Source organism: Topomyia yanbarensis, chromosome 1, assembly GCF_030247195.1.
Source record: "Topomyia yanbarensis strain Yona2022 chromosome 1, ASM3024719v1, whole genome shotgun sequence".
Classification (NCBI taxonomy): Eukaryota; Metazoa; Arthropoda; class Insecta; order Diptera; family Culicidae; genus Topomyia; species Topomyia yanbarensis.
Window position 1 is genome coordinate 203,892,075 of NC_080670.1, and position 24,593 is coordinate 203,916,667.

Genomic DNA, 24,593 nt, shown 5'->3' on the forward strand with positions numbered 1-24,593 from the left:
GTGGCAAATGTACTGAATATATAATATACATTTCCACCATTATATTGAACATTACCAGCCATGGAATGTGGTTTTGTGAAAAGGGAAAAGCACTGTTGCACTACTAGGTGGATCAAAACAGGTTTATATTGGTTTAAAAACGCTTAATTTCCTCCTAAGAAAAATTACCATAAGGTATATTTTTATGAAATTTCCCAAAAGAAGCTTAATTATAAATCAAGACTCACTTTTAACGATTCGTTGTCTTTAGCATATTGTTTCAGAAACTCATGATGTGGCAAGAGACTTGAAGTTGCGAACGGAAATCTCGTGTTTTTGTTCTCAAGTAGACGTTTCATACTGTTTTAGCAAGCTAGTGCGACCAATGGAAACTTGATTTCTAATGTGTATTGAAATAAAGGGTGTTCCACATCAAATTGCGTCACGGAAAAAAACGCTGTTGAAAAAAACCCATTGGGTATTCTCTCTTGAAAATTTGGGTAGAAGGAGTTTAGAGTGTACTTTTGTCACTGTCAGATTTTCGAAAATTAGAAAAAAATAGCGTCACCCGAAAAGCAACGTCGCGAATTGATTTTGCGCAAACCCCTGGAAAATCCGCAACTCTCTCCTCGGGACATCGGATAACAACTCGGAATCGTGAAGTCAAAGGTAAGTCGTGTGATCAAACGTTACTACCAAAATCTGAGCATTGAATGGAAGGAAAAATGCGGTCAGAATGGATGTTCTATTAGTGATCAGGATTACAAGCGTATAGTGAAAATGCTTAAGCGGAATCCCAATGCTTCAGTCAGGGATGTGGCCAAAAAGTTGACTCTGTCCAAGTCTTTCGTTCAGAGAGCCATGGACCGGGAGGGACTGCATACGTACGAAGCGCAGAAGGCTCCAAATCGTGACGAACGGCAAAATTCGGTGGGAAAGTTACGGGCCCGGAAACTGTACACCCAGATGCTGAGCCTCATTGTCTCATCTTGGATGATGAGACTTACGTCACGGCGAACTTCCGGCTGCTTCCGGGGCTACTGTTCTTCACCGCCCAGCACAAGTTTGATGTTCCGGAGTAAGTAAGGAAGCAGAAACTTTCAAAGTTTGCCAATAAATACATGATTTGGCAAGGGATCTGCTCATGTGGCAAACGGAGTGCGCCGCTCATGACCTTCGGGAATGTAAACGAGGAGATCTACCTCAAGGAGTGTCTGCCGAAGCGTCTGCTTCTATGCTATATTTCACCCTAAGTAGAACGCACCCCAACGCACCGGAGCTAAGGCCCATCGGGCAACTAGGTAATTTTCCACAGCGTTTTTTTCTTGATGCAATTTGATGAGAGTTCAGAAAGATATTGGTAGTTTAAAGCAGTGTAGTTGATCGTGATCTGTAGTGAGCTAATCGGTGTTGGTAGCTATTTTTGCAATTAAAAAATGGTCTAACAATGGAGCTAAAGTTGTGCGAATATGCATGGTCCGCCCAATCCCGTCGGTTATTATATTTGGCTTTGACACGCTTTACGCTCAGACAACAGCACGTGCCTATGAATGTGAGCTTGATGCATATGGGTGTGAAGTGATCAGTGAGTCGTTTAGATGCTGATTCCATGAGCCATGTAGCTCCTGTTTTCGTGAGCAATTCAGCTCCCAGTCTTGTCGGACGGTCTCGGATAGGCCACGGCGATGAATTTACCCTACTCCGACTGAGAGTTCCCCGACAGTGGAATTTCTCCCGACACCGATACCCGCTTCCTTGAGCCATTTAGCTTCCAGTTTTATCGAGATCTACTCGGATATTATCCGGCGGTGAGCTACCCCACTCCGTCGGAGAGTTCTCTGGCAGCGGAATTTCTCTTGATACCGATGTCTATTACCTGAGCTAATTAGCTCCTATTTTTGTCACGATATAATCGGATAATCCACGGCGGTAAATGTACCCTACTGTGAATTGCCCGGCGGTAGATTTCTCCCGATACTGATGGCATTTGTCTCGCCGTCACGTCCCGATCTACTCGATTTAGTTCCTGGCGGTGGACCTACCCGACTCAACGGGTTAGTCAGTCGGTGCTGAGGTCTGTCCAGTTATTCTGGAGCGTAGCTTCCGCTTCACTGGCACCCCCAACGACCCACTGCTAGCTGTTCGGCGCGGTCTACTCGCCCTAATCCTCGGCGGTGGATCTAGTCTTCTCACGAGCTACCTGGTAGGATGTCGAGGTTGGTCCGACGATTCCGGTGAAACTTGACGTCCGGTTCATTGGCACCCCGACGACCTGAACCGGGTGCTACGTCGTGTACTACTGGACTGGTCCCTGGCGTTGAACCTAGTCTACACTGACGGAGAGTTCCCAGGCGACGGAATTTCTCCCGAAACCTGATTTGTGGTTTCACATCGGCTTTCTAGCCGTCGATGCTACTTTTTTAGTCCCTTCGCTCTTTTCTCCGCAACTTAGAGAGTATACTCGTAACCACTCTGTTGACAGCATCCCAGATATGCTCGTCGTGACACATCTCTTCGACGATATATCGAAAACCACGTGTACCACGTTCACACATTCCGGGCAAAGGGGTGACGAAGCGTGTCCAAACCGATACAGATACTTCCGGAAGCTTTCGAGTCCGGACAAAAAGCTGCGTCAAAGGGAAGTTAACCCCGTCATACTTCCTATGCAGCCACACGTCCTCAGGCAGAGATGCAGATGGGAATCATCCATCCAGGTTTCCACAATGCCTATAGTCTCTATCATCAACACCTCCACTTCTTCGAGGGTCTTGGTGGTTATCGTTAGGACAACGTTAGCTACAAAGCCGACGATCTCGACTCCCCTGAGCACTCCGTTGTACATTAGATTTCAGATTGTTGGACCGAGTATGGAGCCCTGAGGTACTCCCGCCGTGACCCTAATCGACTACTGCTTCATATTCGTCTCGTAGACCAGCCCTCGGTTCTAAAGGTAAATAAAGAACATTGTCTCTTTTGCTTCAATGCTTTCTCCACGCTCCCGATGACTGTGCGGATGGCGTCCACCGTCTAGATTCCCTTCCGGAATCCTTTGCGATAGTACGTTCTCACTTTCAGCGTAGTTCATCAGCCTGTTGAGGATGACCCTTTCCAGAAGTTTACCAAAAGTATCCAGCAGACACATAGGCCGATACGATGCTGGATCTCCTGGTGGCATCCCTGGTTTTGGCAGCAACACCAGCTTCTGGATTTTCCATCTGTCCGGAAAGAAGCCTTCGTCGACGGAATTTCTGTAGAACTGTACTGAACATGTCCGGAAACGCCAAGATCGCGATCTTCAGTACCACATTGGGGATACCGCCTGGTCCCGGAGCTTTCAGCTCTTTTGCCACTATTCGTAGTTCATCGTTGGAAACTCGATTGTCACCAGCATAGCCACCGTCTGCATCAACGTACGGTGCAGGCAGCAATACGGTTGGGTCATGCTTCTGGCAATGGCCCTCCACGATAATTTTCAATTTGTCTGTGCACATTTCAGCCGGCGTTGTTAGACCATTCATCTTGGACATCACGAGACGAAAAGCGTTTCCCCAGGAGTTAGCGTCTATTTTTCTGCACAGTTCCTTGGATCGGGTGGACTTACTAAGCACTATCTCGCGTTTAAAAGCGGCCCTAGCCAAACGAGATAAAGTTCATTTTTCAAGTGATTATACTGCCACCTGGTGGTGGGTTTACCCGTGAATCGTCAATAAGTATAAGTAGGCTATAGAGTACTTGACAATCTGTAACTGTATTAGTGGGTTAAACGATTTGTTTTCCTCCACCTGTCATAGGTGGAGGAAAACAAATCGAAAATAGCTTTTCGGTCGGATTATTTTCATCATGGAACCTGACCAACCGGTATTGTGCATGTCCGGAATAAGTTTTACAGTGTCATAGAGTATTTCAAAACCATTATAAATACTTTAGGCAAGCTATTTCAAATGTTCAAATTAGCTGACAGTTTTATATATGACAGCTGGAGGAAAACAAACCCCCAATTAGTGTGTGTGATATGATTTGCATAGAACTCTATACAGAAAAATAACAGCTCTATCAATTCGTTGACGGCAATCAGAGCGAAAACAGGGAAGCAACAACGATGCGTTGTAATTACCGCTGGCTCCACCCCGGAGCGGAGAAGTCCGAGCGCCCCGTTGTAACCCGTCAGGGTAACAATTTAGCACCCTTATTTTGACTATACGCTCCGTGAAGTGTATTTGTTTACGTAACATTAGTCTGATCGCTATGTTGTACCGTTAACGTATAATTTGTAATTTTTTGTAAAATTTCGCGTTTGTGAACGGTTTTGTTCGTGCAGATAGGTTAGATAAATTTTGTTGCGCGATTTGTGTGATTAACATAGGATTTAGATAGGTTACCACTCTTCTCTTGCCGTGAAAAGTATGTCGATTATGCTACGCATCGGCGATGACAGCTATGCGACGATGTGGTTGGTGGTTGGTCACTGCGGTGCCTATCTCTGTCATTCACGGGGAGTGAGTGGTCCCGGCGATTATTCGCTCCATTGCAATGGAGGTTCTAACAAAAGAACAAAGCTTGCCTCCCTGGCTAATTGTGAAGGACCGCTGCCGGAGAAGTCATCTAAAATTAGAATTAGAACTCGGTCGTTGTATTACCGGCCGGTAGGACGCAGCAAAGATCATCCGCCCTTCCGCCAGTGACAGCAGAGCATTCAGAATCAGCACCCGTGCAGGAGAATAACAGTCGGTAAATTTAAATTTATATTTGTTTACCTTTTTGTTTACATACGAAAATCCCAAACACCGGTAGAGGTATCTTGACCGCCCTGTCAAAAGGGTCTGCCGGGCAAATTCAAACCAGAACCCAAGTAGTGAGGAAATCCCTACTTACACCGTATACAAGATCTCAGCGTTTCTGAAGAGAGATGAGAGCATCGAGCGAAAACCGGGTTCCGACCATTCGACCACAGAGAACAGACGTCCATCTTCAGAATTCAACTTGTGCAAAAATCCCCAACGGTTTCGAAGGTAGTTGGGATGTCTAAACTAGGTGCGCTACTGTCGTCATGTTTTTTTTGTGGCTGAGTTCGACTGAATTGACAGCGGTTATTCCTCTACCCAGTCAAACTAGTCCGGAACCGGTTCGGACTTCCAGTATGAATTCCAGCTGAAAGGCATCAACCGATAGAGACGGAATCGGTTGTTTTCTTTGAGCAAGATTCCATACTGAATCCATTAATAATTTCGAACCGGTTCCGGAATGGATTTGACAAATAGTTGGGATAGGTTGAGGTGGCGGCGCTAGTTTATCGTATATTAATTCAAATGTTTACACACATTTTTTTGAATATTTTTGTTCGATAATGGATGTCTGTTCTCTGTGGTTCGACGGATTTGCGTGGCCACCGCTGAAGCGGAAGGTAGCGCATTCGGCGGGAAGGTCGTAGATCATCAAACAGTATTTGGGCAATATGGACATCGCCATGAGAAGGTGGAAGTCGAGGCCAGTCGCGTCTGAAGCGTGTATGGACATCCAAAAGCAGCGGCTAAAGGAGCTCGTCAACGAGCTGTCTTCCCTGCGAAGCGCAACGTGGTTGTGACACTACAGCAATGACTGGCAGAAGACCGGATATTTCAAGGCCCCAGAAAGAAGTTAAGCAGCGAATTAAAGTACATCTTCCACACAAAGCTTTCAAAGAAGGTCCGCTTGTGACTGACAATCAGCGAGAAGTTTCTTCGAAACTTGCTGTCAATTGGAATGTGTCGAGTACTTACCGAAAGTAGCGACCCTGTCGTGTTCTGACTGGATCTGGCCTCGGCGCATTATGCGAAGCGGTCACTGGAGGAGATGGAATGTGCCAACTAAAAATTTCTAGCCGAAACCCGACAAGGAACTGATCAATAAGACGACCAGAGTTGAAGAATTTCTCTTTCCGACGACTATGGCCGAATATTCGGCCAACTGCCGTAAGGCCGACCAGAGTGGAGATATATGTTTAAATTCATGAAATACAGGAATCAATAAAAATTTGTGTTGATTTGACATCTTTCGTTTTGCTGATCCTTCTGAAAATTGGCTCTTTTTAATGCAAACTTTAGTTTGGGGGAAAATTCACTATTTCGCCAGTGTTGCCATGTAACTGCATTTTTTTTTGCATTTTCCATGCAACCGCAATCATGGCTAACACGATCATGAGTTTTACTCAATCAAACACATTGGAAAAATAAAATCAAGCTCGAAATGAAGAAAAATCGAATAGAGAAATAGAATATTTTAATCGTTATTACAAACCATTCAATAAACATCATATTGCACTGAAATTTTCGTTGAGACTCAAACGACCCTAGAAGCAAAGTTTTCCTTCCTCATCAAATACGTACGAACCATATCTAAATATAGGTAAACTGCTGCAGTGACCACGTCCCAAACCAGTTGCAGTTTTTGTTATTCCTGTGCTGTTCCTCCACACAAGGCACGAGCCTGCGATCCTTTCCGATTGAAGGCGGGCGCGGGATTGCGGCACAGAGGCACAGGGCGCACGGTAAAAGCTTCTTATATGTGCAATGACCCCCCGTTTTATGCATCTAGCGCAGCACGTATATGATGTGCAGTGGGAACACTATAAACACACTCACACGATGACAGCTCCGATTCCTCCGATTGCTACTATTATCGGAAAAGGGAACATGCACAAACACATGCGCGGAAATGTGGGGCTGTTGGTTGTGCGTTTATTTCTCACTCAGAAAAACCGCACAATATTCGCCGCTTTTACGATGTGGGGTGGTTTGTCTGGGCTGGGTGGTGGTTGATTTACAAGGATGGGAAAGGTGTCCGAAAGCTTGACGGAGTATTATCGTAGCAAAGTTTTTGAAGGGCTTATCAATTGAAACAACAGTGATTGTTTCTGGTCCTTGAAGGAACTAGAGTGACTAAGTAAACCAAGGCTACCTATTGTATGCGAGTAGAGTTCTAAATTTAGTGACGTTACGTACTTCACAAATGCATTCTACTCTTACTGGGAAAAACCGAGCGTCTCCACCTTTCCGGCGGCTGCAAGCATATAGCACGAGGTGCGGAAAAAACGGTAAGCTTTTGCTTCAACTGAAGCACGTAGCTCGTCAGAACACGTCTACCACCGAGGCAGAGCAGAAGACGGCCCGAAAGGACGTGCGTGCGGGTGCAGGCCACGATCGAGCAGACTCTGGAGTAGACAAAACACAGACCATGTACATAGCGCACGCAATACACACCCAAAATAGCCGGGAGCCGGGCGGTGCGCATGGCAACCCGCATGCGCGCCTACTCTGACAGTATTTATTATCCTTGTTCCGTTCCGACAGCGATGTGAGAACCGGCGTTGTCTATATTGGTGCCACCAAAGTGTGCCATTCCATGCTTCGGAATGTATACGGTTCTGATTGCGCTGACGGGGGCAGTGTTGGAGTTGTAATTGTTTTTTAAATGTTCAATTTGGCAATTTTCAACAAGTAACAAATCAAAACACTGTATTTAATGTTGTTCTGGTTAATCAAACCTATAATAATATTTATTATTTATAAATTTTCATTTTATCCGTCATAACGGCAACACTTCTCTCCCCCAAACTGATAGGTGTATAGCAAACCGCACACCATACATTGATTTGGGGCGTTCATATAAACAGTGAAGTGGGTCCTTTTTGCTCTGCATTACTTCTGCTTGCTTCGGTGTCTGTATTTGTGCGACCACGATCCCGACTCTGCTGACGGACTTGGGACTTTGGTGTGTCGGATTGGCGGTTCCATTTCAGTCCACTATCGTAACTTCAGCGACCGAACAAACAGAACAAAAGCACACCGCTCTTTCGCAATAAAACACCAAAATTTTCCTCTCTGTATATCAACTTTTCAGTTCTTCATAATTGTTACAGTGCAGACGAAAAAGAAAAGAAATATACGGTAGTGCAGCGGGTCGAAGAAATTCGTAGTGAGTGAGCAAAGATTCGGAATCCACTTCCGAGTGCCGAAGAAGCAATAGAAGCAAAGCAAGTTTCACCGTGCCGCGAGTAACAACCTTTGTAGTGTTCTGCTTAACCGGAAGTTGAATCAAACCGCAAGATTTTCGATTGCTCGGTGTGTTCTAGTGCTTGGGTATCGAAATTCCTCAATTCTCTTACAACTTCATCTAAATCTGGACTGCAAAATCTAACCATTTTGAGAAAAAATAACGGCGGAGGTTCAGTTTTGAGCTCGGGTGAAAAATTGCCGCAGGCCGAAGAATTTCAACAACTGCGGCTGGCCCAACCCTGTTTCGTGCGAAGCACGTCATCGCAGCAACCCAGGTGAGAGCTTTCCCACACTGCCTAAAATGTCATTCAAAAATCTAGTGAATCTTACATTAATCCCGCTGGGACCCCCATCAATCGCCGTTAAGGGTCCCAAGGCGGGCAAAACCCCCCACCAACAGTAGGTCAGGTATCATGCTATGACGTAACAGCGACCGCCGCCATCCACCACCGCCGACGATGGAAAAATGTTTATACCGGGGTTTTACCCGGAACTGAAAAGCTCACATTGCTGCGCTCATTTTCTTCCCGTTTTCGTCGGTGGTAAAATCCCCCTCCGCCCGAACCCAACGTGAAAACTCGAACGTCGCTCGCTGTCGTCTCGAAATATCGATTTTCCACCACCACCAACACCACTAACCGCTACCACCTCCGACACTGTGTCGAGTTCCGCCTAGTAGGGGCAAAAGTTTTGTTCTGCTGGCTGAGCGATGATCCAGCAGCAGGAGTAGCAGCAGCAGCGGCGGAAACAACCCTCAGAAAGTGGTACGGTTCTTGTGTTTTGGTGTTGCTGCTACTGCTGCTCCCCCGTATGTATTTATATGCGGCAGATATATTCTATGTTCGTCTGGGGTTGGGATGTTCAAAATGTTAGGTCGAAAGTGTTTTGGATTGTTTTTTTTTGCGATGCAGCTGACGTTTACGATGCGTAGTCATACTTGTGTTGTTGTAATTAACCTTCCGGCACTCGCGCTAGTGCACTGATTGCACGCTTCTCCGAAAATCTAGCGAAATAGTCTTGGGGCAGCAGCGGCTGCTCGTTTAGTGGGACATAAGCGCGACTTCCGGAGGGTTAAAACGATAAAAATGCAAATTATTTGACGCCTTCCTTTTTGGTGGGTTGGTTGTCAAAGAAGCTAACCCATGTGGCTAATCTCACTGTCAGCTAACACCGGGGCCCCTAACAGGTTCTTTACTGATACAGTTAACCTCACTTTTCTTGACAGTTCACTAGTACTGTTTACATGAACTTCGAAAAAATTGTCGACGACTAGATTCGCGCGAAGCAAATCACAAATAATTTTTCTAAGCTCATGTAAACAGTTCAATCGAACTGTCAAAAATTAACACTCGAGTCATTTGTAACGTCACCGTAGAGTATTCAATACTCTGTACTTGTTCCCTTCTTCTCTTTTGTCTTCTTCTGATAGCAAACCGGAGTAAAAGGGAGCAAGTATTTTTGCTCCTGTTTGCTCCGGACCGACCGACTTCCGTGTTCTGGAGCAAACCTAATGAACACTCGAGTTCATTCGTAACGTCACGGCTGGATGTTGTTGGCTCGAATCAAAACATGTCGAAAGTAAACAAAGTTCATTCCGTAGCGTCAAACTAGCGCCCAGGTAACGAAATCGTTAGAGTTCAACGGGGTGCTGGAGCGTTGCCAGCAAATGCAAATTATTTCTCTGGTTAATTTTTAGGAAACTTGATAGTTAAGTTCGTTAGAGTTCAACGAGGTGCTGGAGCGTTGCCAGCAAATTTTTATTTCTCTGGTTAATTTTTAGGAAACTTGATAGTTTGCTCAGCAGGAATGCTGGCTGGTTCTAATTCGTATTCCGGCTACAGTGACACAACCGATTCTAATAAGAATCGGTTGTGTCACTGGAGCCGGAGTACGAATCACAACTAAAGACAAATAAACCCTACGGATGAATCTATCGTCAATTGACATTTCGACGAGTTTTGATTCGAGCTAATAATATGGGCGATAACGTCACTGTGAAGAATTGAACATGGACTCATTGCGAATTGCTTCGAGCGAATCTAGTCGTCCACAAAATTTCACGTAAGTGAGGTTAACTCTGTCCGTAAAGAGCCTAATTCAATTATTGACTTGAATAAAACATCCCAGTCAAAAAGGGCAAGTTGCTGGCTAACGGTGGGCTATTTGCCAACTCGGATGTGCTAATTGCCCTTCAATTTGCCAGCAAATTGCTGGCAATTAGGGGGCTATTTCAAATGCAACATTTGGGCGATTTGCCGCCGTCATTTTTTAGCCGCTCTACCTGCCCTTAAATCACCCCCAAAACGCCCAGGGAACGCGCCATTTAATCGCCCTTAATTGCCTAATATGAAAATTACAAATATTACTTATTTTCGGATTCATTATCTACTCACATAAACTTATCACTACACTGGGTAATCACCACCAAATTATAGGAAGAATCAATGGTTAAATTGGCATTGCACACCAAAACTTACCACAATCTGACTTTTATTAAGAGTTTGGGTCAGATATCTTGTTCCACTATATTTAGACACGATTCCACAATTTCTCACATTCGTTGGCTAAATGAAGTGCACTAGACAAACAAAATACAAGCGAGAACACGCCAATCGTTAAAAAAAACTATTTTAAGCTTAAGCCAAACATGAACCGCCATGTTTAAAAAACGCAAATACAACCAAGTCCTTTTTAGCCGCCAGAAAATTTGTTGAAATTGCCTTTAAATCGCATTCACAAATTGCATTTGTTCCTAGGGGCAATTAGCACAGGCGAGTTGAGTTAAACGTCAAACTGTTTAAATCGCCTGACCATGTTCGTCCGCATTTTTTTTGACAGGGATTCGTAGGAATGTCAAATGACAATAGGTTCATCCGTAGTGTTCATTTGTGATTTTGCTTGTGCCAATTTGCCACATCGCTTTTTACGAGTGCTCTCTTGGACTTAAACTGGGGATGCGCAGACTAACAGACATACCACTGGAAAACATTGCTTCGCTCGCCTTATCGGTCATTTTAAATATATTTGTAATGGCCACATTTGCAGTTATGGCGCCACTGACATATGAGCAAGCATATGGGGGATAGACCACTAGTCTAAAATTGTTCCCAAACCTGAGTGGTAATATTCACCAGCAAATGAGTGTTTGGGACCGTGAATAAAAGGTGGAGCTAGTGTTCTGGGGAAATTGTCGGATCGATGTTTTTGGAGGGGAATTCCCTCATAGTGTTAAGTCTGTGCTCTACGTTTGGGTAAGACAAGTAAACGTGTGAATTGCAGGTTTGCTGCTTCCTTCCGACGGCGGGTCGGCTATTATTAAAGGGGTTTAACATGAAATATATCGAAATACTGATTGTTTTGAAAGACGGTGTTTCAGGAAAATTTGTTCAGGAAGTCAATAGCTTCTGGATGGTGGAAATAACTTGAATTTGTTCCACCAGGCGGCGCTAGTGCGAATGCAAATATTCAACTAATGGTTAAATCATTCTTTATCCCAGAAAAAAGAATATTTAGAGGGGTTTGCTGAAGACAGGAAAGTTACTCGAGAAATAAAAACTTCCAAATGGTGATAGATTAGTTTGGGATACTTCCATCATGTGGCGCTAGTGAGCGTACCAGCTTTTAGCATATTATAGATTATGATACATCTCAAAAGTTTGGTAACGTAGAAAGATGTTTTCGGGAAAGTTCTAGAAAAGGGCTACGCGATTATGGACTCTTTTTCGGTTTAGTTATTTGGTTTTTTAACCCTTTCATGCCCAACTTTTTTCTAGTGCATGTAGGGTTTTAAAACTATTTTTCCTTGAAAACGGTGGGCTCAAGAAACACGAAAAGCCTTTTTTCATAAAGATAGGTGCTTCCCTTGCAGTGCTAGAAGCTGCTCAATTTTTACCTTTTAATGCTCAATACAATTCTCCAAGAATATTTACAACAGTCCAATTGCGTGCAAAACATAGCCAAAGACAGCCCAAATTGATAAGCTTTATCAGTTTTCAATAATATTGCACCATACCGAAGATATATGAAAAATTCATTTTCCATCATCAACGTAAACTGTCCCTGGCAGCACTGCTCCATCGGAATCCAATCAGACTAATTGCAATAACTTCGGTTCTAGAGCTGATCCTGGTAACTGTTAATGCTCAAATGATAGGCAACAGTCACATTTATTAGTCTTACTTGTTATTGTGAGCTAATCTAGCCCCAATGACAAGTTATAGCTGTTGAAAAACGTTGTTGTCCACAAACAACATGGGCATGAATGGGTTAAGTATGCTTCCAGTGATGTTACATAACGAGCGGTATTCTTAGGTATCTCGGGATAGGCACGCGAACTTCTCTGGGTTTACTCGGGTATAAAATGAGTACCTTTCGATTCAGTTACGTCTGCTACGTCGTTTCTCTTCACTATATCGACCCGTCCTGGGTTTCTTGTCGGGCAACCCTAGAGCACGATAAGTGGTCCTCGTAAGAGGTGGCGCTTAAGCCATTTATTTCGGAAGGTGAGCGATTAGGCAGATTGATTCCGTAGCGATGTAATTCCGGCTTCAATATCTCCCGTAATTTCCGTCTTTCGAATTCTTAAAATTTTCACTGTGCGCCGTTCTTTATCCCCGTGCATAAATGAACTCTCTTGAATAGACCCAGCTGATGGTAAAATGGATGTCGAACAATTGCTACGTCATCAGATTCCTCCCTCCTGTTTAAAATTATACACATTGTACTCGGTCAGACCTTATCTGATCAATTCAGATATCTTGAAAGTTCGCCTAGATAAGCTCAGAATTATTATACTCTGTCTAAAGTAAACAAATCACGTTATTGGCAATATGTCTTTTATTAGGGACTATATCGCGTCTATATACTCATTCGCAAAGTTGAGATCAACGGTGTGGTCACCGATTCCAGTTTGTCTTGCGTAGATATTCTTCGCTGTATTGCTCTTAATTCAAGCAAATTGGCCATTATAGCAGCAAGTTTTTTAATAGTTTCAGTCTTAAAAACAGAAAATGGATTGAGATATTAACTCACGGTACTAACAAATACAAATATGTTAATACGGAATGCTCTGATGATTTTTCGTGGACTCGTTTTAAGCTACCCTGTACCTGGAAAGGTACAGTGTCAAAATGACAGTGTACTTTAACGGATACTTCCGAAAACTGGCAACGCTGAATACAAAAATAATTGATCGTAACGTTACCATAGATGTTTCTATGGTTTCTAAACAGAAAAAAGGAAATTGTTATACATGGTGGAACGTTGTTTTCGTTGAAATGTAACTTTGAGGGATTTTGCAGGATTTACTAATAGGTTTTATATAAAAATTGTTGCCGTTATTGTTATTGTTTTAATATAATTTTGCTACTAGATAGATATTTTATTAATCACGACTCGTCTTTCCAGGAAAATCATACCAGCCGCCGATTGGAAAAGCACGAATTATCAAAATTCAATTGTTTGATACATTCAGCATATATTGAAGCAATTTCAGTTTCGAATCCTTTCCGGCAGTATATAAAAAGTTCCCCTTGCCTCCTCACCAAAAATTTGTTCATCAGTCACCAGAAAAGCAACTCTTGTACGCGGTTTACGTTGAGGAGGTCGTGATTTTTGAAAATCATATAGACCAACATGTCCATTCCGTCCTAGTATTCTGGCTCTAGGTTCGATCGAATGCGTAATATCGGCATCAACTCTGCAAGGACGAATGTTTCTTCAATCTTCACGGAACATAAGTCAGTCGGAATAAATTATTGCTGTAGCCAGTGAGAAAGCTTAATCATTTACGGGCTGGACTTACTGGAAAGGTTCATCGACCCGCATGAAATGCGCGGATTTCTTAAAGTTAGGCAATTGATGTCAAAAAGCAACAAGCGGAAGTGTTGCTCGAATCAATAGATCAGAAGTATCGGAATGCCTGCATTTTTTTCAGGGCGATGTGAGAACGTTTTGTGAAGTTTTCTCTACCAAAGTTCTGATCTCCCCCTCGAATGGTTTGACATTCGGAATTTGATTCGGAATCCTGAATGGGGTCAGTATAGATTCCAACTCAAATGCAACAACCGATTCTGAAACGGATTGAGTCGGAATCAGTTGCTGCATTTGAGTTGGAATCCATACTGTCTCCATTCAGAAATTCGAACCGGTTCCGGAATGAGTTTAACTGGGCAGTAGGCCATTATACTAATAATGAACTTGATTTTTTTCGAATATAAGATGGTCGGAATTCACTCATACATTTCATGTAATCGATAATATTTGCTCATTAATAAAGCTTCAATTATTAATTATTATTTTCATAGGTATATTGTTCGACATGCATTTGGACATGCATATAGGAGAATATGGAATGGACAAAAAATGATCTCTATGTTTGTATTCCAAGAAATACATAAAGATTCATTTTGAAATTGCTCGAAACAGCAATGTATAACATGCCTGGTGTAGAAGCTGAAAATCGTAACAATCCTAGGTGAGGTGGCAAGTTGGTGAATTCTAACATATTTCGGATTTTCTGCGTTACTATACAAAAAAAAAACGTCTTGAACACCGTGTCATTATGTCATTACCGGGATTGAATATATTGATAGATTGGCTGAACTATATCCAACATGAGCGCTCTCTCGTTTGAACATGGAAATATTATAAGAATATTTCAGCTTCCGCATGTTGTGGTTCACAAACAGATTAAGTTAGGAGCAACTCGTGTCATAACTTTTGCCTTATACAGCATTATGAGAGATCACTTCTTCGAACCAATGAGCTTTGCATTCTTAGTATCGACAGAAAATTGAAACGAGAGTCGGATACGATTGAACCACGTTCTTTTGTAAGACCAATCCGTTGTATTGTAGAATCAGACTACTTGTTTGAATTCATATGCTGATTTCGTTTTAAGAGCGGAGTCGCTCTAGGTTCGCTCTGAGCTGTCACTTTTGTATGGATTTTGTAAATATTAGAGCGAACCTAGGGCGACTCTGATCTAAAACCGAAATCGGCAATAGTGTTGGTTACCAAGATGCTCTCCTAGTGGCTTTCATCCTCCCAGAGCGTAATTTGTATTTGGTCGAAATCTTAATTTCGCCAAGCTAGCATCAAATACTATAGTATACATAATAACTTTCTGCTTCAATTAGCACAAATTAATTGACCATTGTGGCATGCAAAATAGTGATTTTTTGTAAAAATTTATTGCAGAATAGTGCAATAACTACTATAACTGAAAAAATCGGCATATTTTCGGTGCGCTTTAAAGATAATATTTTATCACTCTTTGAGTCCACCTCTTAGTCGCTTGTTCACTCAGCCATCAAGAGTTTTAACTTGAGAATCTCTGTTTGTTCAGACCTAAACAACCATCATCCGAAATACGACGTGGTCCAGTTCACTTTGAATGCAGAGTAGTTCGCCAGGTGCATCGCGAAATTATGTTTTAATCTTGCATTTCTTTATAGGAAAAAATACTCATATATAAGGAAACAAATTTTTTATTATGAAAACATAAACAAACACAGAGAGGGAAAATACAAGGTCAAAGCTCACTTTGATCAGAGTTTGTTGCCAGTTGATTTCTTTTGCGGTGAATGTTACTTATGACAACTAAGCAGACGAATTGGGTAGTCGAAGTTGGCTGATTCATGAGCCAAAAAACGAAGAGCAACTTGTATGGGACCTTGGCGTATTTAATTTGTATTTGGTACTAATCTGCATCGGAAAATTCCGTAACCCGCATACCCCTAAAGATCTCTATTGCGCAGAGAATCATGAGGATTTCTGTTGCATTGAGAATGCTGAAAAATGTTTCTATTGTGGTGAGACTCAAAATGACCTAAATGTGCAGCGTGCTAACAGCGCCCAAAAAAACTGAAGCGTTCTCTTAAAAGACGCTTTAGACACTCTTGCAGAAATACTAATAAATGGCTTCATCACTCACCACGACAAATCATTATGTTCTCTTGGTGCAGGAAGAATGCAACTCAGACGATCCTTATATGGGAACTTCTTTTATTGCTCCTAAAAACTACAGGCGGATGAGATTCCTTATAGAGGCTTAACATTTTTCTTTAGAGACCACCAAACATAACAACTCGAGGAACCTCTGACAGAAAGCCGAAGCAAACAGCTCTTGGTCTTAAAAATTTGAAATCAAAAAACGTGACCTTTCTACCAGAAATGCTGCTTAGTGCAGAACTGAGGCAACATAATGCAACAAAATCGAAATCGATCGTGAACCGACAAATGGGCGAAACTAACAAATGTACACAAACAGAGATTTGTTTAATATCTGAAAGAGGAGTAAAAATACTTTATAAAAACGTGTTTAATCCACCTAACAGTGTGATGAGACATTTCTTATAACTCTTATCACTCTTCGGATATTATATCGTTTGAGAGCATTTAGAACTTGATGCTTCGCGATGTTTTTGATAACACATACTACATGGGATAGTGGCAGGACTCAGAGAATCGCTCAAATCAGCACAGGACAACATCAGTGCTAGGAATCTCAAAGCAAATCAATGGGAAAGCGAAAAAATGGCCCATAAAATAGACATACCAACGAATTATTGTTAATGCTCTGTTAATAAAATATCTATATTGTGGTGGGAAAACTGTATTTTCCTAAAGGGGTTATATATTGTACTGAAACAAAAAAAAACGAATTTTTTTGAATCGATTTGAAGTTTATATTTTACTCAAATTTCCAACGCGACTGAGAACTAAGAAATCAACGCTTTTTCTTGAAAAGGGCGATACTAGCAGTGATACCATTCAAAGAAAATCAACAGTGTATATTTCCAGACTTGGTTTTATTTCCTATTTAAGAACTATTGTATTTTTTTACATTCTAGATTGCATGATTCAGTGATCGAAACCCAAAACTTCATAAAGTATTTGAAATTATTAAATTAAAATTTGTTTTTGCTATTGAAATTGACAAAATGATAGTATCGCCCCTTTGGCGATTGTTTACTTTTTCGGTCCCATCTATCAGCATTGAAGTATCGCCCTTACGTTTTTTACAATAACTACCGTTTTACACAACCGATTTCGTCCGGGTTTTTTCAATAGAGATCATTGTTACTATTTACAGCTGGTATCAGTTTGATAATCCTAAAAAATACGAAAATAACAGTTTCGCCTCTAAACTGCTAGCAAAAAAAGTATCGCCCTGTTTGTTTGCATGGAGCGTGGAGGGCGAAACTTTAAATAAACAAACAAAAATACAGTTTCGCCCGTTGTATTTTTTGCTGTAGTTTAAGAAAGCAGTATCGTAGAATCCAAACTTTTAGGTTAATTTGTTGCGTTTCAAAGCCCTCATTCGCATGTATCTATGTTTACATTTGTAAGTATCGCCCTTTTCACAAAAAAAGCGTTGAAATGAAATCGCAGCTCCTGATATCACGCTATCTCTGAAGTACATGCGTGCATAGTTTCAAATTTTACTTCGACATCGACTTTTTCTAAAGGTGACTTCCCAGTAGAATTCTTGATTTGAATTATTATCGCTAATCCTAATGCAAAAGAACAAATAAAAACCACACGAAAACGAACCGTTTGGGAAAATCATCATCATTAGTGGAATTTTCATTTTCACGAAACTTTTCGATAACCTTCCGTCACTTGCGTTAATGCACTGGGTGCACAGTAGGGTGACAGGAAAAAATGACCCCTATCGGCCCACCTCTGCGTCGATTCCTAGTCCCACCAGGAGTACTTGCACCAAATTTGAAGCAAATCGGACAAGTCCAACTACCGCACCAACGGGCCTGAAGTTTGTATGGGAATTTTCAATAATTTACATAGAGAAAACCCACCAGCACACATTTTCGCCGCTAGGTGGCACTGTATACATCGTATTATCACTGTAAGTGAAAATAAGAAGGATAATTGAATTGTCTACAACTTAGTCGAAGACTGCAAGTAAATCCGACTTTGTTAAAAGAAGTTATTAAACTTTTAATGAAGTGATGTCTGAGTCAGTTTTGCATGGGGCCTGATAGTGCGTGGTTGTGTATCAGTACTCGATTCACACGAACTAAACATTTTTGTGAAATAATCGTTGGGTTTAGCTCAATGGTATGTTCAGAAGAATTATAGTAAATAATACGAGTCATGCTTTGATTAGAAAATTTTAGTTCCACCTGTTACCGCATAGAGGGCGCCAACACTAACTTTTCAACGGAGAGAGATAGAAATTTGGTGTCTTCTACAAAGTTATAGAACAGGCATTTTTCAGTATTTCTTCTGAACATCTTGATACTCTATCTCTCTTCTATGAAAAGTTAGTAGTGGCGCCCTCTATGCGGTCACAGGTGGAACTAAAATTTTCTAACCAAAACATAACTCGTATTATTTACTATAATTCTTGGAAACGTACTATTCCGCTAAATCTAACCATCATTTCACAAAAATATATAGTTCGCGGGACTCGAGTACTGATACACAACCATGCACTGCTAGGCCCCATGCAAAACTGACTCAGACATCACTTCGTTAAAAGTTTAATAACTTCTTTTAACATAGCCGGATTTACTAGCAGTCTTCGACTAAGTTGTAGATAATTAAAATATCTTTCTTATTTTCACTTACAGTGATAATACAATGTATACAGTGCCCCCTAGCGGCGAAAATACGATCTAGTGAGTTTTCTTCATGTAAATTGTTGAAAAATCCAATATAAACTTCAGGCACGTTGGTCCGGTAGTTAGACTTGTCCGATTTGCTTCAAATTTGGTACAAGTACTCCTGGTGGGACTAGGAATCGACTCAGGGGTGGGCCGATTGAGTTTTCAAAAATTCATCATTTTTCTGGGCAGCCTAGTGCACAGTGCTTTAAAAATCTAGCGAAATCGTCTTAGGGCACCAGCGGGTCTGTAAAGAATACTAAATATTAATTTCTATTCCATACTTTTCAGTTCAGCAATTCGAGAGATCGTGCTCACCGCAAGCCATGAAAAATAGACTACGTTGTGAAGCGATGGTCACTATTTATTAAAAAATCACGGTTGAATAAAAAATAAAACTATTAAAAAATTTCAAATAGTTTATAATTTTCACAAACTTATTAGGAAAAATTGTTTAATAAGCTTTCGTAATATTGTGTAGGAAAAAAGCTGAAAATTTGAAAATAAATCTGAGGATTATGATTGATTACAGAACTCTGGAATTTTCTATTGGAATGTTTTCAGGCAGGAATTTGATATTGATGCTATTAGACAACTGTGAAATCAAGATCAATAGATCAGTTACATATCAGGACCCCATTCCGACAATTTATCAAAAGTCCTCATGATGTTTACAACAACAGAATATCAATCTACGGATCAGATAATGTTATTGTAATATTGAATTGAATCAGTCTGCATCAATAAATTTTCAACTCCAATCCAATATTTTTTTTTGGTGTGGGGGGGGGGGGGGCTGTATGGTGTTAAACCCCAAAACCTTCTTTTGGCTACGCCGTTGCTTGGAGTTATTTATTTCGCTTTTCATTTTCCGAAAGGTTTCAGATCTATCCGATGGTCATAAGTTAGAAAAATTGCAGTCAGAAGGTTAGCATAAATGTACATTTTTGCACTGATAAGTTATCAAGTTCCTTCCAGACAACTTGGAAGTGTTCGGTGATTATTTCTAGTGGTTGTAGATAGAAAAATGAAATACAAAATTCGATTTATCGAAATAATGTTTGGCTTATTTCAATGGATTATTACTATATTGAACAATAAATAGGCGACGAAGAGTAATCCACAAACAACAAGCCATAACTTTTAAAGTATTCAAAATAGATATTTGAAGTCTTCAGTAAAGTTATTCGCAAAAGTAAGAGCTACAAATTTGCTGAAGGCATCATTTCGTTATAATCACTTCCAAGAAAATTTGAGAAAATATCTCACTCATAGGGGGATTAATCAGCAAAAGCATAATACCAAAAGAAAGGGCATATTACCTCCATTAAATTCTCCGAAGATACAATTGACCTAAAATAAGCCGTTTTGGCGTTAATAATAGATTACATGTTTTTGGTCATATTTCTGGCAATGGGAAATGATAAAAATCTTTCGTCCGCATTTAATGTTAAATATCTCTTTTGATAATAGTCCGATTTCAACAATCTATAGCTTGTTCGAAAGGTATTCGTTAAAGCTGTCTAAAAACATATAAATTGGTAATCTATATTGTCAATTTCTGCAGATAATTTAGAAAAACTGCAAAAAACGCCATTTTTACGCATTCAAACATTTATATCTTAAAAACTAAACATCAGAATCAAAAACAAATTAATAGCGTTCATACTGTTTTTTAGTTCTTTCATTTAAAATTGGTTTGGATAAGATCGGTTCAGCCATTGCTGAGAAACACGAATGAGAATTTGTCCGTTACATACACACACACACAGACACACACACACACACACAGACATTGTCCCAAATCGTCGAGCTGAGTCGATTGGTATATAAGACTCGGCCCTCCGGGCCTCGGAAAAAATCTTGAAAGTTTGAGCGAATTCTATACATTTCTTTTATAAGAAATGTAAAAATATGAAAACTCTTTTATAAATATTTCACACTTCATGAAAATCAATAAAAAACAAAACGGCGGATCCGACTTTCGACTGTAAACAAAAAGCCAGGCGGGTTACGCCTCTGCATTTCTAAGGTAGTGTATACAGGCGAAATTGACAGCATCATTGTTTACAAGGTCCGTAAACAGAATCGCCCTAAACAAAAACCAAGTGCTTGTTACGCCCAGGAAGGATAACAAATTTTCCCCTCCAGCGAGCACGGCGAAAGCCACATTTGATTTTTGTTTTTTGGCGACACTGCAGGGCGAAATTGAGAGTCGTCAAAACAAGAGGGCGACTCAAAAATGGCCTAATCAACATTTCATAACAACACTCGGCGAAATAATCTGTTTTCAATTTTATCAACGAAAACGTTATTATATAAAACATTTTAGTTATGCTTCCGAAAACTAGTATTGTTTCAAAGTGTTTCAATACATTTGAAGGCGCAGTATGCAAACACTGTTAAAATACGATTTAATTTTCTGAACCGAATTTTCAAAGCTATTTTTCTCGATTCGATATCATTGCGACTTCGGCCCTTTGGTCGATTCATGATCGAAATGACTTTTTTGTTATTGTTATGTTATCGTTATCGTTTTTGTTTTCGTTGTTGTTGTTGTTGTTGTTGTCGTCGTCGTTGTCGTTGTCTTCGTTGTAGTTTTTCATTGTCGTTTTCGATTTCGTTTTTATTTTGGTTTGGTGTCGGTTTTGTTTCTCTTTTTTATTTTTGGTTTTGTTTTTTTTATTCAATTCGTTTATTTGATATTTTTATGTTTTGCATTTTGAAGTTCTTAAAACTAGGGGATTATACATTTAATTATTTTTTTATAATGACTAAAGAAATTACATTTTAGGATTTTTAACAGGCAGATTATTGGAGCAAGTTAATATCATCCAAGCGGAACATTTTACAACCATATTAAAATTATGAGTAACTAGAGGGATTGATTCGATTTTATTAAGATTTGGGGCGGTTATTGAAGGCTATTTTTACGATTAGTAGTACTGTTGGGCATTTATTAACGAGATAATATATTGAACAACTAAAACTTGAAAATACAGGGGGTAAATAAGTTTTGGGAAGATATTCAGGGGCAGTCGTGAATTCCTACGTCTTGGTATCAGAGACACGGTAGAGGGGGTGGACAAAGCTGACAGGGGGAGAAAACAAATTAACGGCATCGTGAAATCAACGATAAGGATTAGATTCGGACGGTCTTCAGCAGGAAGCATCATGTATTGGGACGCCGGGTGGTTCTCCTCTAGCCGGTAGGGGTTCTTCCAGACGATTTTGTAGTACGGCTTAGATGCGGATCGGCAACACACCGCGTTGCGCGTGTGATGTAGGTCTCGTGTCTGTTGGCTCAGTCGACATAGATGTTTCGTGTCAGCTTAAAGACGCATCAAACCATCGTTGATGTACGGTACAGGCGAGTTTATACTGGTGATAATATTTTTCTGATATTTTTTATGGATTGGTTATTTTATAGTATTTTTAAGACCTTCTAATAATTATTGACGATGTTATAGTATTTTTGATATATCTATAACATTTCTCACTTATTATTTTTACTTATTTATTTGATTAAAGGTTTTAACCTATTGGGTCATCCGCCTTGGAAATTTCGATAATTTACATCACATTATAATATTGTTCATGGTTTGTAGCACAAGTATAGAATCCGTGGCACCTTTACGGCTGGTCGAGTAATCCCGCGTCCTTCAAAAAGGCCAGTACCACTTCTTCTCGGGCGGGGTCGTTTGCAAGGATCTCTTTAATGGAGAGCGGTAGGTTGTGGTGCTGCCGTAGGTCGGCTGCAGTGACCGGGCACCCAACAAATTGTGGTGAGTGGGACATACTCGGCCTCGATGGCCTGGATGAAGGGGTGGCGGAATTTCCCCGACTCGAGGGCGGATATAGCCGCCAGAGAGTCAGACAGTACAACGACGGGTCTATCTTCCAGTTTCAGAACCAAGGCAAGCGCGATAGCCGACGCTTCGGCAGAAAACACCGAACATGGCGCCGGTAGGCGGAAGAAGAGTCCGTCCCCTATTCCACTCACTCCTATTCCAACCTCATCACCGCTCTTGGAACCATCGGTGAATATCCGCACGTGATTTATATACTTTGTAGCCATCAGTCGGTTATATTTGGCTCTGGCCTTACTAATGGCAGCGCCGGCCCCCAGCTCTATAGACAAGCTTGAGTCAAGATTGGGTCCGCGGTCGTGCCAGGCCCGGTCACGAACCCTATGTAGACGGGCGATTGGTGGCAGGTCGACATCTGTATATTCGCGATGAATGTCGCTGACCGTCCGTAACAGAAAGCAGTCTTCTCCGGCTGTCCGCTCCAAAAATCTCAGTACTCTTTTGGCGATGGTGAGTGCAGCCGCCCAGCAAAAGGGTAGCATCCCGGACTGCACGCAAGCCGCTTCAGCAGGCGTGCTGGGAAGCAAGCCAGAAACAGCGCGGATTGGCCCGTGATGTAGAGGGCTTAAAATGTTAATAAAGCCTTCCATATTACGGGACGTCAGCTCCAACCCGTAAAATATCTTGCTGTGGATGAGTGCCTGGCTAATATTCAGCGCAGTGCGACGGTTGCAGCGCTTGTGGCGGGAACTGATTGTTTTAATTAGCCGCAGTCGGCTCCGGCACTTCGCTTTGATCCGTTTAAGGTAAGACGACGGTCTATGGTTATCCCCAGAATCTTCGGTTCTTTGCGGTAGGGAACAATCACCTCGTCCAGCAGAATCGGCCTCCCTGTCGCGATATGGTTTGTGTTGCAGCAGTGCGTAATCATGCTTTTAGTGGGAGACATGTTAAAGCCGACTGATGCAGCCCATCGGCTCACCGGACTTACGGCGGCTTGAAGTTTGCGGCGGGTGCGTATGGTGGTCCTTCCCGTCGCGACCAGCACGATGTCATCAGCGTACACGAACACGTAGATCCCCGCCGGTAGGCCGGCAAATAAAGAGTTCATGGATACCAGGAACAGTGTGACGGCGGGGACTGATCCCTGGGGAGCCCCGTTGTTCTCCGGAAAGGTGTCGGATTGGGCACCTCCGATTCCCACCCGAAAGGTGCGGTTAGACCCATGTTTCCAGTGATGCTCCAGTTGGCCAGTTGTTGCAGTACTCCGTGATGCCACACGGTATTATAAGCCTTCGCCACGTCGAGTATGGCAATATCGGCGTGCAGGCCATCAGTTAAGGATTGACGCACCACCTCTCCAAAGCTGGCGAGATACGCACCTGTTCCTGCTCCACGTCGGAATGCAAACTGTCGTTGATCCAAGAGTTTACGCTCCTCCAGTAGGTCCATCAGCCGTCTGTTGACCATTCGCTCCATCGTCTTAGCGAGGCAGGGGAGCAGGCTGATTGGGCGGAAGTCATCCGGCGTTCTGTTCCCCTGGCATCGCTTTAGAACAGGAATTACTAGAGCTTCCTTCCATGAGGCGGGCATCGATTCATCACTCCAAATGCGGTTCATGCTGTCACTTTTTACTTTTCTGACCCTATTTACTAATTTCGACAAAGGTGTTTCGGCTCAAAGGCAATCCGGAAGAACTTCGCCATACAGCGGATGCACCTGAATACAGGCAGAACGATTGATATCTACATCGACTTCTCCGCCGCCTTCAATAAGACTAGACGTGAAATAATAGTTACTAAGCCTGACAGGTTCAGATTCTGCGGCTAGTATCTGGATGTGCTAGAGTCACATTTGATCGTTCGGGAAAAGTTTGTAAAAATTTACTCTACCTCAACGATCCAAATTTTGTAGTAAGCTATTTGAAGGCAATTTTACTCTGTAAGTAGAGGTTTGCCCCCTACATGGATTTTTATCTCACCTGCCCGGCAGACCCTCGATGTCAGGGCGGCTTAGGAGCTTCTACAAGAATTTCGGAATTTCTTGTGCAAACAAGAAGCGTAAACGAACAAATCAATATAAACATTCATCGTTTTATTTTCCTCCAATTCCCCTATGCTACACTGCTGAATCTCGCCGGT

At 41.7% G+C, this 24,593-nt stretch overlaps 1 protein-coding gene across 2 annotated transcripts in view; it reads left to right on the plus strand.

The window, feature by feature from the left end:
- Positions 1 to 7,744: 7,744 nt before the first annotated feature.
- Positions 7,745 to 24,593, plus strand: part of LOC131688838 (RNA-binding protein MEX3B) — a 101,440-nt gene continuing 84,591 nt past the window's right edge. For both annotated transcript variants that reach the window (XM_058973404.1, XM_058973423.1), the window contains exon 1: positions 7,745 to 8,287. The gene's annotated coding sequence lies outside the window, so the exon portion shown is untranslated. The remainder of the gene's footprint in view (positions 8,288 to 24,593) is intronic.